The sequence below is a fragment of the Erinaceus europaeus genome, chromosome 10 (genome assembly GCF_950295315.1).
Source record: "Erinaceus europaeus chromosome 10, mEriEur2.1, whole genome shotgun sequence".
Classification (NCBI taxonomy): Eukaryota; Metazoa; Chordata; class Mammalia; order Eulipotyphla; family Erinaceidae; genus Erinaceus; species Erinaceus europaeus.
Window position 1 is genome coordinate 41,055,140 of NC_080171.1, and position 17,654 is coordinate 41,072,793.

Consider the following 17,654-nt stretch of genomic DNA (forward strand, 5'->3'; position numbering starts at 1 on the left):
CTTTTCTAATATTTATTTATGTGATTTTGTTTGATTCGATTTGATAGCACAGAAAGAAATTGAAAGGGGGAAGAGAGATAGGTAGAGAGAGAGATGCATGAAGCACTGCTCATGAATCTTCCCCCCTGCATTCGGGGACTAGGAGCTTGAATCAGAGTTCTTGTACAGAGTAATTTATGTGCTCAACAGGATATACCATCATCCACCCCCTAAATTCATTTATTTTTCAAGATTTTCTTAAGAACATTATATTTGACTAGGTCACTTTATTATATGAATATAATACATATGGCAATATAGCATACAAAATATGTGTTGATCAATATTTGTATCATCAGCAAGGTTAACAACAATCTATTAGTGTAGTTAAATCTGGGAGGAACCAAATGTTACATGAAGATTTTCTTTTTTTTTTTTATTCTTTATTTATAAAAAGGGAACATTGACAAAACCATAGGATAAGAGGGGTACAACTCCATACAGTTCCCACCATCTGAATTCCGTGTCCCATCCCCTCCTGATAGCTTTCCTATTCTTTTTTTTTTTTTTTCCCTGTTCTTTATCCCTCTGGGAGTATGGAGCTAAATAAGGAGATAGATAAACTAGAACTATTGGACATTTTCAGAGTAAAAATGGTGATTTCACCATTTTCAGCCCATCATTTGATATGAATTGAGAGAAGCATGCAGGAAAGTGAGCCCCACCCTAGAGGTGCCAGGACTGGGGGAAATATAGGCTCTATATAGGAAGTGGGAGGTTCCTGCTGTCTTAGGGTTTAAGAAGGCAGTAAGTAGTTATTGCTATAATCACTATAATAATTTGGCAATTGGATTAACTTTGAAATATCCCTTTGTTAGGATTTGCTGTATCATGCACAGCATCACCATAATTTATGTCCTTTGACATTATTTGTATAAAGTTGTGCCACCAGTTGCTTCTATTCTCCCTAGTCTAAGCTTTTAAGAGCATCAGCATATCAAAGGCTCAGCCTATGATCTGTGCATTAAAATGTTTGAGACATTCAATCAATTTTCCCCCTCTCATATTAATTAAGTAGTGATTTATATGACTACAAATTAATAGGAGTGTACATAAACACCATTCCCACCACCAAAAGACTGTGTCCCATTCCATCCCCCCACCCCACCCTCCAGCCCCCACCCAGTGAAGCTGAACTTCTGCCCTCACCCTCAACCCAGAGATTTTTACTTTGGTGCCCTCCTCCAAAATGAAGATTTTCAAATGGACAGGAGTCAGAGTCCCTAAACCCTATCATTTTCAACACAGTTTCACATCTTCAAGTTTATGCTTATGACAAATGGAAATGTCTACATCAAAAGTAATTACACATTTGAGAACAACCTCTTTCATCATTCAGATGGTGTGCTTCTCTTCTTTTTTTTTTTTTTCCTCCAGAGTTATTGCTGGGGCTCAGTGCCTGCACCATGAATCCACTGCTCCTGGAAGTCATTCCTCCTCCCACCCCCACCTCCCTCCCATGCCCCGCTTTTGTTGCCCTTGTTGTTGTAGCCTTGTTGTGGTTATTATAGTTGTTGATGATGTAGTTCATTGTTGGATAGGAAAGAGAGAAATCGAGAGAGGAGGATAAGACAGAGAGGGAGAAAGACACCTACAGACCTGCTTCACTGCCTGTGAAGCAACTCCCCTGCAGGTGGGGAGCCGGGAGGCTCAAACCCCAGTCCTTACTGCTCAACCCGCCGCTACCCCCTGGTGTGCTTTTCTTAAGTTGTCACTTCTTACTAAGACTTCTTTCTACTTCTTCTTCTAGCGTTTGCCCTTCTTCTGTAGCCAGTCAACAGCGTCAGGTTGAGCCTGATGTAAAGTTTCAAGACCTCCTTTGAATCTGGAGAGGTGGCAGTCGTTGACTATCTTTCTACTAAAGTTTAGTATAAAGACCTCAGACAAGCTGCTTCCAGAGTATCCTATCCCAGCACACCCACAGAGAGAAAAGCAAGAGTCATATACAACAGAAACTTTAATAGAGGTAGTTATTCATATCCTGAAATAATCTACTTCCTTCTTCAAACATTTCCTTCTTTTCACTGAAATATTTTAAAGTTAGTACTGACTGTTTCTTGCAAAATATACTTCTGGGCCAAGGGCCTGGAAAGTAGATAAACGCCCATTGCTCACGTCAACTTTAGTATTACCATTGTTGAATCCATAACCAGACTTTCTAAATGCAATTCCACTTCAGTATTACAAAAGTTTCCCTGGCTATAATGTTAATTAATATTTTAACCAAAGAATTCAAATAATGTATAACTAATTTCTTTTTTGTTTGTTTTTTTATTTTATTTATTTAGTTTTGGTTTTGCCTCCAGGGTTATCACTGGTGCTTGGTGCCAGCACTAAGAGAAATTGAGAGAGAGGAAGAGAAAGATAGACACCTGCATCCCTGCTTCACCACTTGTGAAGTTTATGCTTATGACAAACAGAAATGTCTACATCAGATGTAATTACACATTTCTTTTGAGAACACCTTCTTTCATGATTCAGGTGGTGTGCTCTTCTTAAGTTATTACTACATATTAAGGCTTCTTTCTACTAAAGTTCAAGCGGGAGGCTCAAACCAGTATCTTTGCATAGGTCTTTGCACTTAGTACTATGTGCACCTAATCCGGTGCACCACCACCTGACTCCCATTTAGAACTAATTTCAAGCTTTAGGAAAACAAATGCTAAAGTGAAACAATGCACAACAATTTCATGACTCTGAACTATACAATTAAAGAAAATTGTGATATTCCATGATAAGCAGATCTATTTTTTCACCTTTCAAACCTTAAAGAAACTGTGACTAGTGAGGGCCAGGTGGTGGCACACTTGGTTGAGCGCACATGTTACAATGCACAAGGACCCAGGATGGAGCCCCTGCTCCCCCACCTGCAGGGGGAAAGCTCTGCAAGTGATGAACCAGTGCTGCAGGTGTTTCTCTTTTTCTCTCCCTCTCTATCTTCCCAACCCCCCCCCCCCAGTTTCTGGCTGTCTCTACCCAACAAATTTTTTTAAAAAACAAGGAACTGTGACTAGTTATTGACTTTCCTTATATTATAACCTTGCAGATAAAATTGAAAATCTAATAGTATTAGGTATTTTCTCAGAAGTGTATCTTCTCAATAACTAATGACTTGAGGTTAATCAGAGTAGATATAGAAAAGTAAACATATTCTGTAAGTAGAATTGCCACTATTAGCAAATGATAAAGAACTGACCTAAGATTAAACTTGAAAAAAAAAAAAGTAAACTTAAATTTAGGTTATTATGATTTTTCAGTATTTATAAATAGAAAATTTAATAATAAACTAAAATAAAATGGTACTGATGTAAGTATAAATATGACTATTTTTATCAACAAAGTGATATCCACATTAAAAAGATCAAAAGAATAAAGTCTCTTAAAATTTTTATTTTTGTCAGAAATAGCTGACACTTGACTGTTAAATCGCTTCGATTTCCTGACATTGTAATAAATTGACCCTGATACCAGAACTATACTGTCTTTTCAACTTTTGCCTTTTTTAAGTCTAAATGATCAGTTTCTGCTGCCACATAGGCTAACAAAATAAATACATTTGTCTAGATGTTCCTGAGACATTTATAAAAGTAAAGCATGTGGGGCTAAGCTGCCATTAGTCTATCTTACACAAAATGTCACTAGTTAACTGCACCAAGATTGACATAGAACACACCAGAAAGTCACTTCACTATGATACCTGTGCTTCTAACCACCTCTCCTAATGACAGGTGCACACAACAGCTTATGGTCTTACCTAACAATAAGGTCACTGAGTAAAAAGACAACTAACTGAGGGAACAAAGGGAAAGGAAGAGAATAAAAATACAGAAACCTCAATTTTATTTTATAGAACACTGGTAAATGAACTAGGCTCAGAAGCAAAAGACAGAAATTAAAAATGAAAGTATTGGATGGAAAACAATAAGCCAAACCCCACTCAGTGTGAAACCAGGCTTAAATAGGATTCAGAAGGGAATTTTTAATTGTTCACCTATTCAACTATCCAGTCAAATTCCTTTAGCTAAAGAATATAGTAGGTGTGATTTTTTTTTCTTTATTAGAAGGTTAATGGATTACAGTACAGTTATTGGCACATGAGTACAATCTCTCATCTCTCTGTGATAAATGTCTGCAAAACACTCTCACCCCCAGCTTAGAGCCTTTTCCACCATCAAGCACCAAGACCCCAAAAGTCACCCCACGCTGATGCCTCCTTCCTTCTCCTCTTTCTCTAGAGCCCTCTGCTTTGGTGCAATATACCAAAGGGAAGTGAAATGCAAATATGCACAGTTAAGAGCTAGGTAAATATCTAGAATCCAGATTATGGTCTCCAAATACTATGTTTGCATAGCTAATTGGAGATCTCAATTATTCCAAGCCTGGGAGAGGAAATGTGAAAGCTGGACATGGGATCACTTGTCATGCCAGTAAAGCAAAGATTCTATTGAATGTCTTATTGATGACAGTGTCACTTAAAAGAGTTTCAGGACTTAACCTGAAGGTTTTCCACTAGCCAAAATTGGGTTATAAGAATATGAGCATAGGGAGTCGGCCGGTGGAGCAGTGGGTTAAGCGCACGTGGCGCAAAGCGCAGGGACCGGCGTAAGGATCCCAGTTCGAGCTCCCGGCTGCAGGGGAGTCGTTTCACGGGCGGTGAAGCAGGTCTGCAGGTGTCTATCTTTCTCTCCCCTCTCTCTCTGTCTTCCCCTCCTCTCTCCATTTCTCTCTGTCCTATCCAACAACAAAGCAACGTCAACAATGGCAATAATAACCGCAACGAGGCTGCAACAACTAGGGCAACAAAAAGGGGGAAAAATGGCCTCCAGGAGCGGTGGATTCATGGTGCAGGCACCGAGCCCAGCAATAACCCTGGAGGAAAAAAAAAAAAAAAGAATATGAGCATAATTGATAAAAACACATCAACTATTTCCACACACACCAAAGAGAATTCACTTTTCCCTTCAGAGAGCCAGGGGTAAGAGGTGTGTTATTTTGAGAACTCTTGAATAAAAGGCAAAAGATCTTTATTCTAGAGGCCAGGTGGTGGCACACCTGGTTAAGTGATCACATTACACTGTGTAAGGACCCAGGTTCAAGCATCTGGTCCCTATCTGCAGGAAGAAAGCTTCATGAATGGTGAAGAAGGACTGCAGGTGTCTCTCTGTCTCTCCCCCCCCCCATTTTCCATCCCTTCTCAATTTCTCTGTCTCTATCCAATAATAAATAAATAATGTATTTTTAAAAATCTTTATTCCTGATATTCAAATGTCTTCTGGGTAGTGAAGCTGTTGGTGAAGGAAATATTTTCTTTATGAAGTGTTCTAGCTAACAACTGAGAAGAGAGTCACAGAGTATCACTGTTTTGCAACCATTTGTAAAAGCAAAAAATTTAGATAAATGATCATCAGTGGCTGAAAACATCATAGGACAAGTGACAATGAAATGCCATGTAACTTTAAAAGAAAAACACAATTTTTTCTATGAAGTATTCTTCCTCCTACCCCTAACAGAAAGAGACAAATAAATAAAATATAAATTAATCAGACCTCTAGGTCTATACACCAACTAACCAAAGGAGAGAGGGCAGAGGAATATAACATCTTAGGGATACATACAAGCAAAGTCTCAACTGAGAAGTTCTGAAAAATTGAACAAATTTCTTTAGTAAATAAATGGCAAGGCTGAAAAAGAGATTGGGGAGGAGAAACGAGAGTGGTTTTAAAAGAGAGGGACTGGGTTGAGGAAACAGTATAATGATTATGCAAAGGAGTCTCATGCCTGAGGCTTTGATGTCCCAGGTTCAATTCCCACTACCACCATAAACCAGAGTTGAGCAGTGTGCTAGCCCCTCTGTGTGTATGTATCTTTCTCATGAAAATAAGCAAAACTATTAAAAAGAGAAAAATTTATCAAATAGAAATTAATCTTATTTGGACCCTGACTTAAATAAATTATAAATAAATAAATATATATATAATTATCCAAAGAGTAAGAAAACATGAGAAAAGTAGCAAGTCTGACACTTTTTTTTTAATTTATTTCTTTATTGGGGAATTAATGTTTTACATTCAACAGTAAATACAATAGTTTGTACATGCATAACATTCCCCAGTTTCCCATTTAACAATACAACCCCCACTATGTCATTTATCATCCCTCATGAACCTGTGTTCTCCCCTGACACTTTTTTTATTGATTTAATTATGATCAACAAGTCCATTAGATAAGAGGGGAACAATTCCACACAATTGCCACCACCAGGGTTCTACATCCCATCCTGTCCATTGGAAGCTTTCCTATTCTTTATCCCTCTGGGAGCATGGTCCCAGAATCATTAAGGGGTGCAGAAGGTGGAAGGTCTGGCTTCTGTAATTGCTTCTCTACTGGACATGGGTGTTGGCAGGTCAATCCATACTCCCAGCCTGTCCCTCTCTTTCCCTAGTGGGGCAGGGCTCTGGAGAGGCAGAATTCCAGGACACATTGGTAAGGCTGTCTACTCAGGGAAGCTTGGTTGGCATCATGGTAGCATCTATAGAACCCTCTCCCAAGAATTCCAGGTTGAAACCAGGTGTTGTCTCCAAGCTGCCATCTTGGCTCCGCCTCTTTTTTTTTTTTTCTTTTTTTAATATGTTGGGTATTGAATGTAGAACCTAATTCATCGTGGGCATGTGCTCTGATTCCACACCCAGTCTAAGAGTATATTTTTTAAAGGTAAATATATGTTTCTATATTATTTCTAAGTTTCATAATTTTGCTCATGTTTAAATCTTTATTTTTTAAAAGATTTTATTCATTCATTAATGAGAAAGACAGGAGGAGAGAGAGAAAGAACCAGACATCATTCTGGTACATGTGCTGCCAGGGATTGAACTCAGGACCTACTGCTTCAGAATCCAATGCTTTATCCACTGCACTACCTCCCAGACCACCTCATGTTTAAATCTTAATGCACCTAGAATTTATTTTATCACACAAAAAGCATCATTTCCAACACCATTTATTGAACCATTTATCTTTTCCTTGCTGGTTTTCTTTTTGTTACTTTGTATAAGTGGACAAATAAATTTACTAATGAGACTTAACATAGGCAGAGTAAGTAAACACATTTGGATTCATCTAAACCACAAAAATAAAAGTCTTTGAAATTTTCTAAAACATTAGAAAAAAATCTAGAACTCATTTCTGAGAGATAAACATAGAACTTATTTTTCCTTAAATTACCTGGTGCTCCCTCTGCTCACAAGGATGAAACCCTTATGAAAGGATGAGGTATGTTACTTTTCTAGGTTTATATGTAGTCATTCTATCTTATAATCTCTTCAGCCCTAGACTATTCATTTTCAAAATTAGTCATATATTTATATCCTTACATTTACCTTGTAGTACTTCCCCACCATCCGTTCCACCCCGGTTCCATGGCTGCCAGTTCTTAGCAACATCGCCCCGCCAGATATTCGTCGGGATGTGGCATCATCTAAGTTCATTTCCCACGTCTACGCTCGACCGGACCTGCCAATATACGCGGATATCTTCGCCCACCCTGTCCAACGCTTGACATCTTGTCACCCAATCTGGTCCCCTATGCCTACACTGAACTTCTCTGTTCCAGACTCTTGGAAACAGAGTTGGCAGTCAGCTGAGGTAAAGAACAAACACCTCATCACAGACCCCTGTAAGCGTCAACCCGGCTTTGACCTAGCACGTTATGATTGGGCCCTCCTCAATCGATCGAACAGGCCATGGCCGGTGTGCCGCTATGTTCCATCGCTGGGGAGCCAGAGACGACCCGAACTGCCCCTGCGGCTCCAGACAGACTATGACCCACATAGTCAACGACTGCCACCTCTCCAGATTCAAAGGAGGTCTCGAAACTTTACATCAGGCTCAACCTGACACTGTTGACTGGCTACGGAAGAAGGGCAAACGCTAGAAGAAGAAGCCCTAGACTATTCACCATTTTCCAAATTAGTCATATATTTACATCCTTACATTTACCTTGTATTCCTTCCCCACTGTACAGTTAATAATTCTTCAGTGTTAATTCATTAACCCAACAAATATTTTCCAAGATCCTAGAGTCCTAATGTTCTACATTACACCTACTCAAGAAGATATGCAAGATTAACCATCTCCCTTCTTTTCCTTTTCTCACATCCTTAAATTCAATTTTTTAAAGAGTACTTGAATAAACATGAAAGATGGGTAAAAAGAATAAGGGTAGATCCAGTGAGATAACTCACCTTGTAAGGTGTCTGTTTTGCCATAAGTACACCCCAGGCTCAAGTCCCCAGCCCCATAGTACTGGGGAAAAGGCTCTGCTGTAGTCTCTCTCTCGCTATCTGTCACTTCCGGCCAAAAAAAAAAAAGTTGTCTCAGAGAGGTGAAACCCCAGAATGACAAAGAGAAAAGGTAGAGGAGGAGAACAAGAAGAAAAAGAATGAGAGGAGGATGGAAGAAAAAAAAGGAGGTGAGGGAGTGGTAGAGGGAAAATAAGAGGAAGAGGGAGAGAAAAGAAAAGAATAAGTGTAAAGGGTAGCCATCTGATTCTTTTTCTTCTAGTTTGAAATGTGAAGAAGGTATGGCAATGGTGGTCCGGGAGGTGGCGCAGTGGTAAAGCTTTGGACTCTTAAGCATGAGGTCCTGAGTTCAATCCCTGGCAGCACATGTGCCAGAGTGATGTCTGGTTCTTTCTCCTCCTATCTTTCTCATAAGTAAATAAAATCTTTAAAAAAAAAAAAGAAGAAAAAGAAGAAGAAGAAGGAGGAGGAGGAGGTATGGCAATGGAAGAACTCTATTATTCAGTCTCTCTAAGCCTGAAACCCCAGAAAACAACAGTATCCTTGTGACTTCCCTCAGAAGTTCCTGATACTTGCATAGATTACACTGCCAAATCAACTACAACTAAGGGGAAAATAATCTTATAAAGAGGAGTATTAGCTTGCAAATACACACATCCAAATTAACTTCTACTCAGATGAGAGAAGAGAAATAATGAAGGACAGTTGGAAGCAGTAGTAGTTGTAGGTGTGACTTAGAAAAAGAAATGAAAGCAGTTCTGTAGGAAAAAAATGGGTAAAATGTAGATGTAAATATAGATTCAACACATATCTGTGACCTTGGGTAAACTATTGCAGTTTTTGCTGAAGGATAATGGAGACACAGAACTCTAGTGGTGGTAATTGTGTGGAATTATAATTTTGTAATCACTATTATATCATTAATTTTAAAAAATTAAAGAGAAAAATAAACTAAGCTCTACTCAGCTGGTTTATCATCAAGAGTTTATAGTATCCCCTAGTGGTTGTTTAGGAAGAGGCATTTGTACACCAAATTTTCCTCTCATGAGCAATATAAACCAATCATCTCATCTGAGATAAAGCAGATTATAAGCATCAAATATTAGGTAATAGTAGACAAAGTAATAGGTTAACAGACTAAGACCTAAGTTCTGTCTCTAAGTTTTATAATGGCTGTGTGATTTTGGACAAGTCTTACCTCTCCAACTTTGTTTCTCACTTGTAAAATAAAGTGACTGCATTAAACCGGTATTTCCTGAGTGACAAGTTTAATACAGCAGTTACACAATCAATTTAATTGGCCATGATCAAATTTTTAATATTTAATTATACAAAAATACATCAGTACATGACAGATTTTAAGAGTATTGTTTGATGAAATAAATAAATATATCCTTATGTGTTGTGTGACTCTACATTTTCTGGGACACAACATAAAATCTGATAGTAGTGATCGCTGGGGAGCCAGAGATGACCTGAACTGCCCCTGCGGCTCCAGACAGACTATGACCCACATAGTCAACGACTGCCACCTCTCCAGATTCAAAGGAGGTCTCGAAACTTTACATCAGGCTCAACCTGACGCTGTTGACTGGCTACGGAAGAAGGGCAAACGCTAGAAGAAGAAGAAGAAGAAGAAGAGTCAAAACAAAGATTAGAAAAACATCTAATATTCCTATAAGCTAAATTCCATGTTTCTGTGAATTGTGACCATCAGTCAAGCAGCCTCAGAGTTATAATAGAGAGTTTGCAACTGCTTAATTTGTCTAGTAGACCTGTCTGCTGAAGAACAGAATGTCCATATTTCTTTTTAATAATAACTCAAAAAGACTTCAATCAAAATCAGTTTAAGTGGGGGCTGGGTGGTGGCGCACCTGGTTAAGTACATGTATTACTGTACTTACAAGGACCCAGGTTCAAGCCCCCATTCCTGACCTGCAGGGGGAAAGCTTCACAAGCGGTGAAGCAGTGCTGCAGGTATCTCTCTGTTCTTCCCTCTCTATCTCCCCCCTCAATTTCTCTCTGTTCAAGCAGATAAAATAAACAATAAAAAATAACAAAATAAATATATGAAATTGTCTGACTTTATTTAATGTGTCTTGTTTTCCTTCTCTAAAAACTACTGCCAATCTTTTTAATGCAATGCATTTTTCTTTTTCTTTTATTAGTGATTCAATAAAAATTCATATGATTATAAAATTATTTGAATATAGTTCTGCAATATACCTACCACCAAAGTTCTGTGCTCAACCCCCAAGAACAAACATCATATTCCCCACAAAGTATAAGAGACAGTTTGGTTGCTGGGTTTTTTTTTTCTCTTCAAGTTCATGTACTTCAATTCTCTATGAATTGTAGTACTTGCTTATAATAGAATGTTCTACATTCCTGCCCTACTCCTAGACCTGCTGAATCAGATTCTCTGGATACTGTCAGAGTCCAGTAATCACACTGTCCTCAAGTTCCCTAAGTGATTCTTACTCACCCTAAAGTTTGAGAAAAACAAGTTCATTTTCAATGACATTTTCTAGGAGACAGTTCTTAGCAAGGTATTTTGTTGAGCTGTCTTTATACTAACAACCTTTATGCCACATCTGTCCTTTCCTCTATTTCTCTATCTCAAAAAAAGATGAGCCTTTCTTGTTGCAAATTCAGAGGAAAGAGAGGTCTCATATACCTAGGTAGAATTAAACAAATTGAAACATTCATAATTTTCAGGTACGGAGCCAAATGATGGCACATCTGGTTGAGTGCACATGCTCAGGGACCCAGATTGAAGCCCCCCCACACCTGCAGAGCAGGGAAGCTTTCAGAGCACTGAAGCAAGTATTATAGATGCCTCTCTGTCTCTCTCCCTTGCTCCCTCCCTATCTTCCTCTCCCTCTTCAATTTCTCTCTTCCTATCAAATAATGAATAAGAAGAAAAAAAAAACCTAGACCTCAAATACATCCCTCTCTCCATTGTCACTGGTCATCTCCATCAGGAACAACATAATGGACCCCTTTGGGGTCCCCTATAGGACCTTGCTCTCAACAATGGTAGAGAATGTTCCATCCTCCAAATGGGAGGCTGGATAACATACTCTATCTACCACCCAAGGAAGATGGGTCCTGAAATTGGGGCATCTTGGAACGTTCCTTCTCATGACCACAGAATGTGAGCTCAGACCTACAGGGATGCAGAGGTTACATAGGCTCCTAAGCTGAATATGGGCCCCAGATCAAATCAATGGGATTTACAGACAACAATATTTATATACCTTTCCCATATTTGGGAGCTACTCTCTTCCCTGATCCAGCTTTCTAGCCCTTTTTTCCAGCCATGACATCATCTCCCCAGATAATAACTTGCGTCCACCTAAATATCAGATGTCAGGCTCAGGAAAAAACTAGTATAGTCATAGACCCTTTGGAATATACCTAAAATAGACCTACTAGGTTTTTCCAAAAAACAGACCCCAAATCTTCATCTACAATATTCTTGTCTATAGGTTCATGGTTAGTCAACAATTTGTTCTGCTTTATATCTTAACTCTTTTTCAGCCACCAAGTTCCAGATGATACCACGCTGCCAACCTGACTTGCATGGGCAGATGACACCACCAATGTGTCCTGGAGCCCTGCTTCCCCAGAGCCCTGCCCCACTAAGGAAAGAGTGAGACAAGCTGGGAGTATGGATTGACTTGCCAACACCCATGTTCAGCAGGGAAGCAATCATAGAAGCCAGACCTTCCACCTTCTGCACCCCATAATGACCCTGGGACCATATTCCCAGAGGGATAAAGAATAGGAAAGCTATAAGGGGAGGGGATGGAATACGGAGTTCTAGTGGTGGGAACTCTGTGGAATTGTACCCCTTTTATCCTATGGTTTTGTCAGTGTTTCCATTTTATAAATCAAATTTAAAAAAAAAAAAAAGAAGAAAGGAAGGAAGTGAACGCAGGGCCACTTAAAAACTAGGAGAAATAGGGAGTAAGGCGGTGGCGCAGTGGGTTAAGCGCACGTGGCGCAAAGCGCAGGGACCAGCGTAAGGATCCCGGTTAGAGCCCCGGCTCCCCACCTGCAGGGGAGTCGCTTCACGGGCGGTGAAGCAGGTCTGCAGGTGTCTATCTTTCTCTCCCCTCTCTCTCTGTCTTCCCCTCCTCTCTCCATTTCTCTCTGTCCTATCCAACAACAAAGCAACATCAACAATGGCAATAATAACCGCAACGAGGCTGCAACAACTAGGGCAACAAAAAGGGGGAAAAATGGCCTCCAGGAGCGGTGGATTCATGGTGCAGGCACCGAGCCCAGCAATAACCCTGGAGGGAAAAAAAAAAAATAGGAGAAATAGACATAACAGATAGTTATAGAACTACTGCAGTTTCCAATGGAGGGGATATGGACACAGAACTCTAGTGGTTGGAACCATATTGAATTATACCCCTGTTATCTGGAAATTTTATAAATCAATATTAAATCACTTTAGGAAAAAAAAAAGGAAAAACTGTCCAGGAGCAGTGGGTTCATCGTGCAGGCACACTATGAGCCTAGTGATAACCCCAGTGGCAATTTAAAATGAATAAAAATGAAAACAAAATAATTTGAAAATATAAAATAACTTCTCGGAATACAATGTATAATATCAAACATGCTGTGTAAGAGCAAATGATTTTAATATAGTAAGCTATAGTGAACAAATAATAGAAATAAAAATCATACTTAATGGTTCTTTTTTAAAGTTTTTTTATATTTATTTATTCCCTTTTGTTGCCCTTGTTGTTAATGCTTCTATTAAATGAAATCTAAATCCTTTCTCTCCCAAATGTGCAGCAAAAAATAGAATTGGACTGTCAGTGGTAAAATTATATTATATATAGTTTAATATATAATATAATTATATATATACATAGCCTGTCAATAATGCTCACCTAATGCTGCCTTCTTAAACACTAAGGCAGCAGGAGCCTCCCATTTCATCTATAGAGCCTATATTTCCCCCAGTCCTCGAACCTCTAGGGTGGGGCTCACTTTCCTGCACGCTTCTCTCAAGTCATACCAAATGATATTGCATCCAAAGATCCCAACCTAAAAAACACAACGAGTACCACCTCAGCATGCTTCACTTCAGACTGTGTCCAGAGACATCAGGTGTGGAATGTCAACCCTTCAGCCTCATTACTCTGGTGAGACCTTTCCTTTCATAGTATTCTCTAATTCCATTCCAGGAGGTTCACTTCCTAACAAAGTCCCAAAACCTAGATATAGACCAGGACCTGTAAGATAGAGCATATGTTCACATGTATCCATGAATTAGGGCAAAATATATACCTGAAAGCAAAAGTACACAATAATCTGTAGTGAGTCAGTATAAAGTTCATAATGAAATAGTGTCTACTTAGACTTAGATACCCTCTTCATCTACTTCCTATTACAGTTCTCTCACTCACTCCAGAGCTAACCTCATCAAAGCAAGGACTGCAAAAGCTGAATAAGGGCAAGAGACTGGCATACTTTAATGATGATTCTTAGTCACTATCAGGCTGCCCTATCAGCTGGGGCCCCTATTCAGGGAGTCCTGAGATTCCCAAAGAGACATGATGGGCCTAGACCTCAAATAAATCCCTCTCTCCATTGTTACTGGTCATCTCTATCATATTAGAACAACATATTAGACCCCACTGTGGGCCCCCAAAGGACTTTGCCCTCAACTTGGATGAACAATGGTAGAGAATGTTCCATCCACCAAAGGGAGGATGGACAACATACTCTATGCTACTATACCTGAGGAAGATGAATCCTGATATTGGGGCAGCTTGGAATGTTCCTACTCATGACCACAAAATGTGAGCTCAGATCTACAGGGATGCAGAGGTCACATAGGTTCTTATGCTGAATGTGGGCCCCAGATCACATCAAATCAATGAGGTTTATAGTCAACAACATTTATACACCTTTCCCATGTTTGGGAGCTACTCTCTTCCCTGATCCAGCTTTCTGGTCCTTTTTCCAGCCATTACATCATCTCCCCAGACAATAACTTGGACCCACCTGAATATCAGATTTCAAGCTCAGGGGAAAAAAAAAAAAAAAAAACTAGTATAGTCACAGGCCCTTTGGGATATAACTAAAATATGCCTACTAGCTATATACAAAATGGAGAGGCCCCCCAACTCTTCATCGACAATATTCCAGCCTTTAGGTTCATGATTAGTCAACAATTTCTTTGGCTTTGTATGTTAACTCTCTTTTCAGCCACCAGGTTCCAGATGCTAGCTTAATGCAACCAGACTTTCCTGGACAGACAACCCCACCAATATGTCCTGGAGCTCCAATTCCCCAGAACCCTGCCCCACTAGGGAAAGAGAGAGGCAGGCTGGGAGTATGGATCTACCTGTCAATGCCCATGTTCAGCAGGGCAATTACAGAAGCCAGACCTTCCACCTTCATTATGCATCCCACAATGACCTTGGGTCCATACTCCCAGAGGGATAAAGAATAGGAAAGCTATCAGGGAAGGGCATGGGATACAGAGTTCTGGTGGAGGGAATTGTGTGGAGTTGTTATCCTATGGTTTTGTCAGTGTTTCCTTTTTATAAATAAAATAAATAATAAAATAAAATAAAGATTTATTATGTTAATTAGGTGGCTTTTAGAAGGACCTCCCTAAGGATAGGGGCTGATACCTTCCTTTCTCCCATGTGAGATGGAGATTGAGTTCAATTACCAATGGCCAATAATTTAATCAATCATGTCTATATAGGGAGTCTCCTATAAAATCTCAAAGGGACAGACACTGTTCCTACAGTTTCTAGGTTGTTGAACACATACAGACTCAGGGAGAATGGCACTCAAAGAGGTAAACTTACCCCACACCTTTTCCTATGTATTTCTACCTTCTGGTTATTCTGAGTTATACCCTTTTATAATAAAACTAATAATCTGGTATATATATATATATATATATATATATATATATAAACAGAACTACCCTATGATCCAGAAACTCTAGTTTTAAGTATTAGAAGGATATGAAAACATTAAATAAAAAGACATATGTGCTGACTTCAGTAGCACATACACTAAGATTGGAGCAATAGAGAGGAAAGTCTATCCAAAGGAGGTCACTAATGTGTAGAGAAAATCTTTGCACGACTCCTGTGCAAAGATGAAACCCAAATTTGTGAAGTATTTCATATATTTCAAATAAATAGTGAAAGATATATGGACCTCAATTTTCATTGAAGCACTACTCACAATAGAAAGAAATTGAGGGCAGGGGTAGATAGCATAATGGTTATGCAAAGAGACTCTCATGCCTGAGGCTCTAAAGTCCCAGGTTCAATCCCCTGCACTACCATAAGGCAGAGCTGAGCAGTGCTCTGGTAAACAAAAAAAAAGAAAAAGAAAAAGAAAAAGAAAAAGAAATTGAAGTGTTCCTGGTTGGAGTATAGTGTCTGGAGCAGGCTTCCGGGAGAGAGGCCTAGATAGGGGTTTGGTCCTATCGCCTCTGTCCCCAGCGGGTGTTCGGAGTCCCCCTCCCTTCCTCCCCACCCCTCCCTCTCCCCAACCCTGCCCTCCCCCTTGTCCCAGGATCGCTCTGTCGCACCCACCATGATGGAAGACATGGGGCAGCCCTGGACTCTATATGGACAGTGTGCAGGGGGTAACAACCTGAACAGAGGCTGAACTGTATGTGTGCAGCTTATACATGACTTGGTTGGGAAGATGTATAAGATTGAGCTTTGCTTCTGAGATATTTTTCAGGCTATGTGGATAAAAACTTGCTCAAGTTTCTATCATAACAGGAATGTAAAATAGATAAAAACCCTCTGTATGGGGGTCGGGCGGTGGCGCAGTGGGTTAAGCGCATGTGGCGCAAAGCGCAAGGACCAGTGTAAGGATCCCGGTTCTAGCCCCCTGCTGCCCACCTGCAGGGGAGTCGCTTCATAGGAAGTGAAGCAGGTCTGCAGGTGTCTATCTTTCTCTCCCCCTCTCTGTCTTCCCCTCCTCTCTCCATTTCTCTCTGTCCTATCCAACAACGAACAACATCAACAATGGCAATAATAATAACCACAAGGAGGCTACAACAAGGGCAACAAAAGGGGAAAAAATGGCCTCCAGGAGCGGTGAATTCATGGTGCAGGCACCTAGCCCAGCAATAACCCTGGAGGGAAAAAAAAAAAACCCTCTGTATTTGAATTCTGACCGCTAGGGGGTGCACGTGTTTAGGCATTGTGTTCAAAATGTTGTTTTGAGACTGGGCACCAAAATGAGAAATTCCTTTAATGTTGAGTTGTAAGATGCAAGTAGCATCTGCAAATGACTATTTTTTAGACTTTCAAAGTCTTCCAATTAGCTTTAAAATAATGACAGTTTTATAAATTAACAAACACATTGATCTTGATATTATTTTTCACCCCCCCACTCTAGAAACATAGCCAATATATTCATTCAAAAAAAGAAAGAAAGAAATGGAAGCTACCTAATTTCCTATATACAGATGATGTGATAAAAAAAAAAAAAAAGATCCTGTATTTGCTGGGGGTATGGAATGACCTGCCAATATCCATGTCCGGTGGAGAAGCTTTCACAGAAGCCGGAACTCCAACCTCCTACACCTCAAAAAGAATTTTGGTCCATATTCCCAGAAGGGTAAATGATAAAAGAAGATGACCAGAGGGCTCTGAACCCAAATTCCATCAGTACCCACAGCACCTGTTACCAGGAATCTTATTTTTATACCATCACTGAAAGGGAGGCAAGTCTGGGAAACACCAGAAGAAACCAGGCACTGTTTCTCTTATCTGAGAGAGAAGAGGAAAAAAAGAACAATGCTTAGAATAATAGGTGTAGCTATGACTTAAAATAGAAGTGAAGGTAGTCTCTCTGTCTCTTTACCACCCCCTTCCCTCTCAATTTCTGGCTGTCTCTATCCAATAGATAAAGTTTTTTTTTAAAAAAAGCTAAGAAAAAAAAAAAAGAAAGAAACTTAAAAGGATAAAGTCATTCCATTTTGAAACAACATGGATAGACGTTGAGGTGATTATGCTAATCAAAGTAAAAAGGAGAGTCAAATATCAAGTAGTTTTGCTTATATGTGTAATATAAAGTAGCAAAGCAAATGAACAAAGGAAAAGAGAAACTGGAGCTCCAGTGGTTAGCGCATGGTACTTATACAGGAAAAGAGAAACAAATCCTTAGATTTTTATAATAAAATGTATACCCGAAGGCAGAGGGACTGGGATTGGGAGGAACACGTAGAGATGGGATCAATATGATAATGATGCATAGTATTAAGACTGGTTATGAGTGTGGTGTGGTGTAGTACAAAGATTA

The 17,654-nt window shown here is 39.6% G+C and overlaps 1 pseudogene; it reads left to right on the forward strand.

The window, feature by feature from the left end:
• The first annotated feature begins 15,373 nt into the window (after window positions 1-15,373).
• LOC132541083 (U6 spliceosomal RNA) lies at window positions 15,374-15,518 on the forward strand (annotated as a pseudogene).
• Window positions 15,519-17,654: the final 2,136 nt, after the last annotated feature.